The sequence below is a fragment of the Dreissena polymorpha genome, chromosome 7 (assembly GCF_020536995.1).
Source record: "Dreissena polymorpha isolate Duluth1 chromosome 7, UMN_Dpol_1.0, whole genome shotgun sequence".
Taxonomy (NCBI): domain Eukaryota; kingdom Metazoa; phylum Mollusca; class Bivalvia; order Myida; family Dreissenidae; genus Dreissena; species Dreissena polymorpha.
In genome coordinates, this window is record NC_068361.1 from 48374184 (window position 1) to 48383282 (window position 9099).

At 37.4% G+C, this 9099-nt stretch overlaps 1 protein-coding gene across 1 annotated transcript in view; it reads left to right on the plus strand.

The window, feature by feature from the left end:
- The first annotated feature begins 1204 nt into the window (after positions 1–1204).
- LOC127839692 (uncharacterized) overlaps positions 1205–9099 on the plus strand; it is a 24531-nt gene continuing 16636 nt past the window's right edge. Inside the window, exon 1 of the mRNA XM_052368075.1 lies at positions 1205–1386. The gene's annotated coding sequence lies outside the window, so the exon portion shown is untranslated. The remainder of the gene's footprint in view (positions 1387–9099) is intronic.

Here is a 9099-nt window from a genome sequence, read left to right on the forward strand (position 1 = left end):
TGTACACGTGAGCTTAGTGCATTAAGCCTTGATTTGGAAAAAATATGTATATAATAATGCTTGTTTTATTGATTTTTGTATTTTTAACTCGATAAAGTAAGGATCCAGGCCATGTCCGTTGCATTTGTTTGTAATTGGAAACACGTCTTTTGATCCATATTGGTAGACAGTTGCTCAATGGTGAACTGACTCTAATTGATGCACATAATGTTACCACACAGGTGACTGACCAAGGCATTTTCAACCCCAAGATAACACACAAGGGCTATCATGTGCATCAAGTATGGCCACCCCATTTCAGACTTTTTTTTTACCGAATAGTCAGGATTCAGACCATGTCCGTTGTATTTTTCTAATTGGAAGCACGTATTTTGATTGACATTTGTGGATAGTTTTTCAATCGGCAAATGCCTCGAATAAATGCACATACTATTGCCACACAGGTGACTGACCAAGCCATTCAGGCACAGTTTAACTGTAAGGTGACACATAAGTGCTATGCTGTGCACGAAGTTTGACCGCCCATTTCCAGCAGATTTAAACCCATATTCTACCGTATTTAGGCCGGGGCCATTGGTCGGATAACCTATCCACACTGAACAGTCAGGATCTGGGCATTTCTGGCATTTTTCCACTTATATGTCGTGTAATTGTTCCCAAATACTATGTTTGTCTGCTGCTATTTTTACAGACAACACACTTATTTAACCCAAATTGAGTTTAGGTCACAATGTACTAAATATTTTCCTTATATAATTCATTTTAAAAACGAAAACTTTAGGCAAAAATAAATGCAACACTTTGCACAAACAGACCCCAATAACCATCCTTGGTCTGAAAGAGAATTCTTAACTGAATTTATTTAAACAATCAAAAAGGTATGTCATGTACAAGCCAAGAAAGAACTTTTCATAAATCAAAATGGACTGTATTCTAAACTTTTTTTACTGGCTACTCTAGAGTAAAGAGATATCCTCCAAACCTTACTGTTTATTATGTTGCCTCAAGTCTTAAACAAGACATTTATTTAATAGTACATACCAATGCCTTACTTTGAAACAAAAAGCAATTATGCAAAAGAACACAATCTCAAGTGTTTAAACCATAACAACATATCTCCAATCGATGCACTTTGATCATTTAGAGAGTACAGCCATACATTCAAATTGTATTTAGTATAATGCAACCTAAAGTAGTAGTACAAGCCAAGATTGCGACTATTTAACACGAGATATATCAGAGTGACTAAGATTGGTATTTCCTACTCAAGATGGCGTCGAATAATAACGCATTGTAATTAGTCTCTATTTGTTTGAGACTTTCTTTGGAATAAATAGTCATACAGTTGTGAAAATGATATTTACAATTGGAGGATCATTTAATCAGGTAAGCGTTTTATTGAACTTGACAATTGTTGATTTTGATAAACAGGTTATTGATTTAGCGAACATCGAAACAAAACTGTTTTGTTTGTTACATATATGAAAGGGCAGTACAATTTAAATTGTAAAATACTAGTATGTCTCAACAAAGTTCACCAAGGACCATCTCAATTTCACAAGATCCTTTCGATACATTAATAGAAGATCTTAAAGGGACTTGTTCATAGTTTTATAAATTGACAAAATTGAAAATAAAATTTTCAGATTTAAAAAGTATCCTTGTGGTTATGTTGTTTGCGAGAAAACAGTAATACTGAGCATTAACCATGCGCTAAACTATCCATTATATGCATCTTTAGACAATTTAAAAACCTGAACATTATAAAACGTTTCAAACGCAAAACGATTGAATAATGGAGAGTTCTGTTGTTATCGTTATATTTAATGACTATACGAGATTTATTTATAGAAAGCATTCATAAAATTTTGCAAAAATTGTTCGGTTGGTCGAGTTGTTTAAGTGCAAGACTTTTACTCCAACAGTCAGTGGTTCGAGCCCACGTATTGCTTACTCTGTCTTCTTTCTTGTATGCTTGTTTTATACAGGCGCTCTGTAGTTCCGATGTCTACATTTATCAATTTAAAGCATTGTGTTTAGTTTAAACCTATTTATTTTAGCTCGATAGCACAGAGAGGCTAAGACTTATTTGAAACGCTTTCGAGTCCGTTTAATAGGACTCGAACCATAACTTGGTATCTATGGGGAAAATCTAAAAGACGCTCCCTTAGTGGGGATTGAACCCGTAACCTCCCGATCGCTTTGCGGACAGCTTATCCACTACACCACTGCGGCCTCGTTGAAAGCATTTAAAGACTATCTTAAAGATCATGAAACAAATCTGTGAACAAGTCCCTTTAACAGGTATCGGCTTTTACGGTCCCATTTAAATCAGGCTAACTCGGTCTTTTCGGCCCCAATATCAGACTTATTTCGCCCCATGTTTTATTTGAATAGTTCGCTGTAAACATTTTGGTCGATGCTCTTTATATCTATGATATATATTTATTGCCAGTTACTAATTTTCACTGACGTTTGGTGACAATGATGGGACGCACCCCGGGTACACATGTAATGAAGTCACCTTTGAAATGCAAACACATACTGAATGATTTTTGTCGCAAAATGTCCATCGGCATCAACCAGTAGACAATAGTTGTATGCACACTCTTAAGTGATTCTGCACCGAACAATTGTAAGGCAAGCAGCGTTACAACTCTGCGTAAGTACGTGTCAGGTCATTGAATCGATTAATAGAACATCTGGTAGCTTTGGTCATTGTTGGATTAAATTAATTGCAAGATGACACTGCTTGTGAATTGCAAAATGAGACTGCGTACATGACACCATAGTCATTGTTTTACAGAAGTTATTTAATGGAATGAATATTACCACTTTTGGCCTGGGGCGTAGCCCTAAGGCCATAGCAATGATAAAAATTTCTAAGACAGTCAGAATTGGCTGGCTTCCCAAACCCACGAATGAATGAATTCCCAAAAGTCCGATTAACCACTTGGCGGTAATTCATGCGCAATCAAAGAAGGTCTTCGCAGATCTCAATTACCCGCCTTGTAAATACAGAACATCACTATATAACATGACAGTGTCATAAAACGTGTAAAAAATTATTATTGAAGCAAAATTGCTAAGCATTGGCTACGACATAGTTGTTATTATTGTTTGCATATTCATGCGAGAATAAGTTCCTCACTTGACGGTCTAGGCCATAAAAATACGAGTGTCTACGGAGACAGTAAGAAGAATTTTGTTCTGGTACATTTTTTGAAGACATTACATTTGGTATTTATAAACATATTTTAAGATATTCTTATTTATGCGTTAACGAGACATTCAAGAAAAAAGAAAATGAAAAATAACAACAACAAATATTCATAATCATTCTCGGAAATATACGAAGTTACCGGATATTATATTTCACTGCGCACATCGAGCACGCAAATCGAGCGCGAAAAGTTATACGTGAGACAACGTACACAATCTGCTCACCGTTCTTTATCAGGGTAAAGGCCCAGTCTCACTATGATGTCGGCGGAGCTCCGGTGCATGATCCGGGATCAACCGGAATGAACCGAGGCTCTACCGGGATGATTAGGGGCTCCATCGGCGACGACCGAGATGAACCGGGGAAAACCGGGGCCCCATCGGGAAAGTATTTAAATGTTTAATACCTCCAGGATGAACCGGGAGTCACCGGGAAGGACCGGCAACGACCGGCGCGGCACCGGGAACAGCCGGGACGGCACCGGGAACAACCGGGACGGCACCGTAGCTCCAGCGGGGCCCATTCAGACCCCGGCAGAGCTACGGCAACGCCCCGGTGAATGCCGTTAGAGTCCCGGTATAGCTACGGTATATAAGAAAACCGGCGCTCTGCCGGAACGCCACCGATATTCACCGGGGCTCCGCCGGGGTATTTAGGGCGACGACCGGGGTGAAACCGAGGCGTTGCCGTTACTCTGCCGGGGTCTGACGCCGGTATAGACACGGTGAGTACCGGCGGTGTTACGGTATACCGGGGCTCTGCCGGGACGCTGCCGGCTTTCGCAGGGGCTCAACGGGGGCACTACCGGCGACATCCGGGGCTATGCCGGGACGCTGCCGGCTTTCACCAGAGCACTACCGGCGACAACCGGGGCTCTGCCGGGGCTTCACCGGGATAAACCGTAGCCAGTCCGGGTTGACCGGGACTCTGCCGGTCTGTGGACCGGCTTCAACCGGGGCGGCATCGGGAAATAGAGTGATTGCGTTAAATAAAATCTACAAATCATCCCGGTCCTCGCCGGTGGACCGGCGTTAGCAAACCGGGATGGACCGGTGCTCTACCGGCAAAAGTGAGACTTGGGCTTAAGTGGATTTTCTGTTGTATACACATTACAAAGGAAGTATGAGTGTTTTTCCATATCTGTTAATTATGTAATAGAAAGCTATTTAAGGCTATTGAACGTGATTTATTTGACGCCAACAACAACAGTTTTTGCGGCCTTGTTGTTGTTGTTGTATATCTTCACCGCCTATGTACACGAACCTCTACCAGATCTGTAGAGTTGAACAAAAGGTTATCGTTCCCACAACCAGTATCGTATTGTCCTCCACCGTCTATGTACACTGTAGAATATACAAAACTATTGTCTTTTCTTACAGTCTCTGAGCTTCTGCACTCAACCGCTAGAGTCAATCCGTATTAATTCGGACAGAGGGAGAAATTCGGACAAAACATCCTAAATGCATTTAACGTCACACTAAACCTAGCCCCAGGACTTCAGTGCCTACAGCGCTTTGATTTTATTAGTGGACATTTGTGGTGCACTTTACACGCAAATTATGTTGGGAGTAGTCAGCGTTCACAGAACAATGGACACAATGGAAACAATGGTCGCTGTAATACTTCATTATTAACTAACTTCTATATTTAAGATGGCAACAGGAAAATATATATCAAGTAGTTTAAATTGCAGCGATTTATCACATACAAAACACTTTCATACATTTTACACATTGTGGTGTTTGTTTCAGCTGATAACAAGCGGTAACCTAGGATGGAGGAAAATAAAGTAGTATTTTTTTTTTGGAAGATGACTAAGCTTTTGCATAATTCAGTTTTTGAGACGCTTAATTGTTTGATAAATACTTTAAAATGTTTAACAATATTCTATAATAAAAATCTAGTCCAAACTGCGTATCACCAAAAATCTGTCATAATGTAAGGCAACATGAATTTCTTATAAACACGGTGGCAAAGTGGTAATACACTGGTTTCAAGTTGTCCTTCATGATTTCTTGGTAGAGCTCAACTTGAAACCTCCCATTGATAGGATATGAAGTGCACAAGAAAAACACTATTATTTAAATATTATCATATTAATTGCTTTTTAGCTCGACAATTATATATGAAATATATATAGTGGAGCTATCCTACTCACCCCGGCGTCGGCGTTAGCGTTAGCGTGAGCGTGCAAATGTTAAAGTTTGCGTACCACCCCAAATATTTCTTATGTCCCTTGACATATTGCTTTATTATTTTGCATACTTCTTTACCAACATGACCCCAACCTATAAACAAGAGCAGACAACTGTATCAAGCATTGTGTAAGAATTATGGCCCTTTTTTCACTTAGAATATGCATATTATTGATAAATCTATGTTAAAGTTTGCGTACCACCTCAAATATTTTCAATGTCCTTTGACATATTGATTTTATATTTTGCAAACTTCTTAACCAATATGACCCCAATCTATAAACAAGAGCAGACAACTGTATCAAGCATTTTGTAAGAATTATGGCCCTTTTTTTCATTTAGAATATGCATATTGTTGATAAATCTATGTTAAAGTTTGCGTACCACCTCACATATTGCCAATGCCCTTGACATATTGCTTTCATATTTTGCAAACTTCTTTGCCAACATGACCCAAATCTATAAACAAGAGCAGACAACTGTATCAAGCATTTTGTAAGAATTACGGCCCTTTTTTGTCTTAGTAACTGAATATTTTGTTAAATTTTGTGTTAAGATCCACTTGACTTATAAAGAATCAAAGTTATGGCTTTCAAACTTCAAATATTTTCTTACAATCATGAGGGTACTGTACCTGGCAAGTTCAATTTGACCTTGACCTTTGAATGATTTTGACTCTCAAGGTCAAAAGAATAAATTTTAGTTAAATTGCCATAACTTCTTTATTTATGATCAGATTTTATAAATACTTTGACAGGACAACACTTACCTGAATACTACAATGTATTCCACCCAAACAATACCCAACGCCCCATCCCAGAATCCCTGCCCCCCCCCCAAACAAAAAAATTTTTTTTTTTCCTTATTTAATTTTTTTAAAGATCGTCATAAATGATCACACCCCACAATAATATTGTTTTCTTTGAATTATGGTTAAAAAAACAAAAACAATTATTTATTTACTTTATTTTTGAAGGACCGTCCAAACTTCCCACCCAAGCTTTTGCTATTGAAATAAAATCTTATTAGTTTGTTTTATGTCTTTACAAATGTTCAATTGATTGTTGAAAATATACCTGAACTATTACCTTGACCTTATTGAATAATTTGAACAATTTCCCCATGATGCCTTACGTTATACTGTTAAGCACTCGAATAGTAGAGCGCGCCGTCCTCTGACAGCTATTGTTGGTTAACTTATTACATTTAAGTTTTGCATGGGGAATTTCTCTTGTGAATTGTCATGCTTACATTTTGCATATCTTGAATATAAAATGAGGTATCAAGGCAAAACTTCAAGGTGTGAAGCTTTCTTTGTTGAAAAACTAGTTTGTATGCCCACTGACAAAGCGGGGGGGGGGGGGCATTTGGAGATAAGGGGGGAATATTGGGGATATTTCATGCATGACAGTGATAGTTCTAAATTGTTTGAGTTAAGTGTGACACAGTCAGGAAAAGCATGTCTCAGAGATTGATCCCTTTGCCATGACATAACGAATTACAAATTAAATTCCAAACAACACCTTTATAGCATTTAAAACAATGTGAATACAAGCATATGTAAGTTTGATATACTTTGATTTTACATTCGATGAATGTAATTGAAGATTTGAAAATAACAAATGCAGATTTTCAAGGACACAATAATGGTGATAGCATCCAGGTAACTGATTGATCCACAGAGAATGTCTATGGAACTGATCAGTTAATGAACATTTGGCCATGGTTTTGTGTGTCCCCAAACGAAGTCCTAAGCCCAGGTGTTTGTCAAAAATCTTTCATTCATAAATTTTCAACCAAAATTGCTGCATTATTATTAACATTGAACATTTCATTTAAACAATTAATGTATTATTGAACCTTCCTTCAGAAAGTAACAGCGGTCTAATTCACACATACATGAATATATTGGTGTTTATTTGAACTCATTTCATTTCACACTCTAAAAGTGACATACAGTCCAATCTTCAAGAAAATTGATAAGATAATATGTTCTAACGATTTCTCGGCTTAATTCCCAAAATGCGGCGGTTCAAAGAAAAACATGGCCGCCATGACGGGGGGGGGGGGGGGGGCAGGGGTGGCGCCGCAGTTTTTCCTATATGGCTATAGTGAAACCTTGTAAAAGAAATAATTGCCACATTTATTTGCCAAGTCTTTACTCATCACAACATTAAGGATAAACATTGAATGAATAATGAATGAATAATACTGTCTTCCCATTTATTCAAGTTCGGGACCTCTGAAAGTAAAAGCAAGTACCATAACACCGATCCATGATGGCCATTGAGTTATAAAGTCTATGTTAGTGCTACACGTAGTTTCCAAACTATCCAGAAACAACCTTTTACACGCTTAATTATTTTAACTATTTAGAATGATAATTATTCATTAGTTAACCAATTTGTTTAAACGTAATGTAAACATTCATTTGTGCTCACATGAGCGAAACGTGCTCATGGTTAGCTTTTGTGGTCGCAATTTGTCCTCGTGCGTCGTCCATTTATGGTCGTGCGTCGTCAACAGCTACCTTGTTAACACACTAGATGCCATATGTATTGTCCAATCTTCATGAAACTTGGTCAGAATCTTTGCCCCTTAGCTGCATTTGAAACTGGGTCACGTGAGGTCAAAACGTAGGTCGCTAGGTCATATTAAAGAAACAGTTTGTTAACACTCAAGAAGTCACATTTATACTCGAATCTGTATGAAATATGGTCACTTGTCAGAACAATTGTTCTTATGATATCTCAGCTCAGTTTGAAAATTGTTCTGGTCCACTGACAAACATTGTTTGAATCTATGGCACTTTTTTTGACTATCAACTAGTCCCTTTAACATCGATGTTATGGGATAATGTATTCAGAGGGAAAATAAAACGCCAATATACATGTTATGCTGTGCATTTAACACATTCAGACAACGCACACTTTCTGCTCTTGGTTTACTTATAGTAATAATGGTTGCAGACGTGATGTGAATTGTATTTTTCTAAAGAGCATATATCATATCCTATTATGGTATGCGACTCTTGAATTCATGTGACGAGATGAGTTCAATGAGGAGAAGAGAAGAAGGAAAAGGCGAGTCTGCTTTATTGTATTTACTTGGCCACTAAAAGAAAAAATGTTGATGGTAGATAAGTATTGAACATTACTAATACGAAATATTTCTGAATAAATTCTTAAACAATAATAATAAGTAAATAAACATAAACATGTGAGGCCAGGTTGTTTGTCTTAAAGGAACCTTTTCACAGATTTTGGCATGTATTGAAGTTTTTCATTAAATGCTTTATATTGATAAATGTAAAAATTGGATTTTAAAAGCTCCAGTTAAAAACAAGAATAACATTTAAGAAAGAAAAAAAGTAGCCATCAACTGGGCTCGAACCTCTGACCCCCGGAGTAGTCACATCACTTAGACCACTCGGCCACCCGTGCTTATACTATGAATGCTACATTTTATACTTTATATAAGCAATCCTCTTAGTATCACAAAATATAACGACAGCAACAGAATTCTCCAAATTATTCAATCGTTTCGCGTTTTAATGCTTTATAATTTTCAGGTTTTTTAAATTGTCATAAGATTCATATAATGGATATTTTAGAAGTAAATGTTCAGTATTACTGTTTCCTCACAACTATCCTATCATAACTTCAATGAAAATTTGCGAAT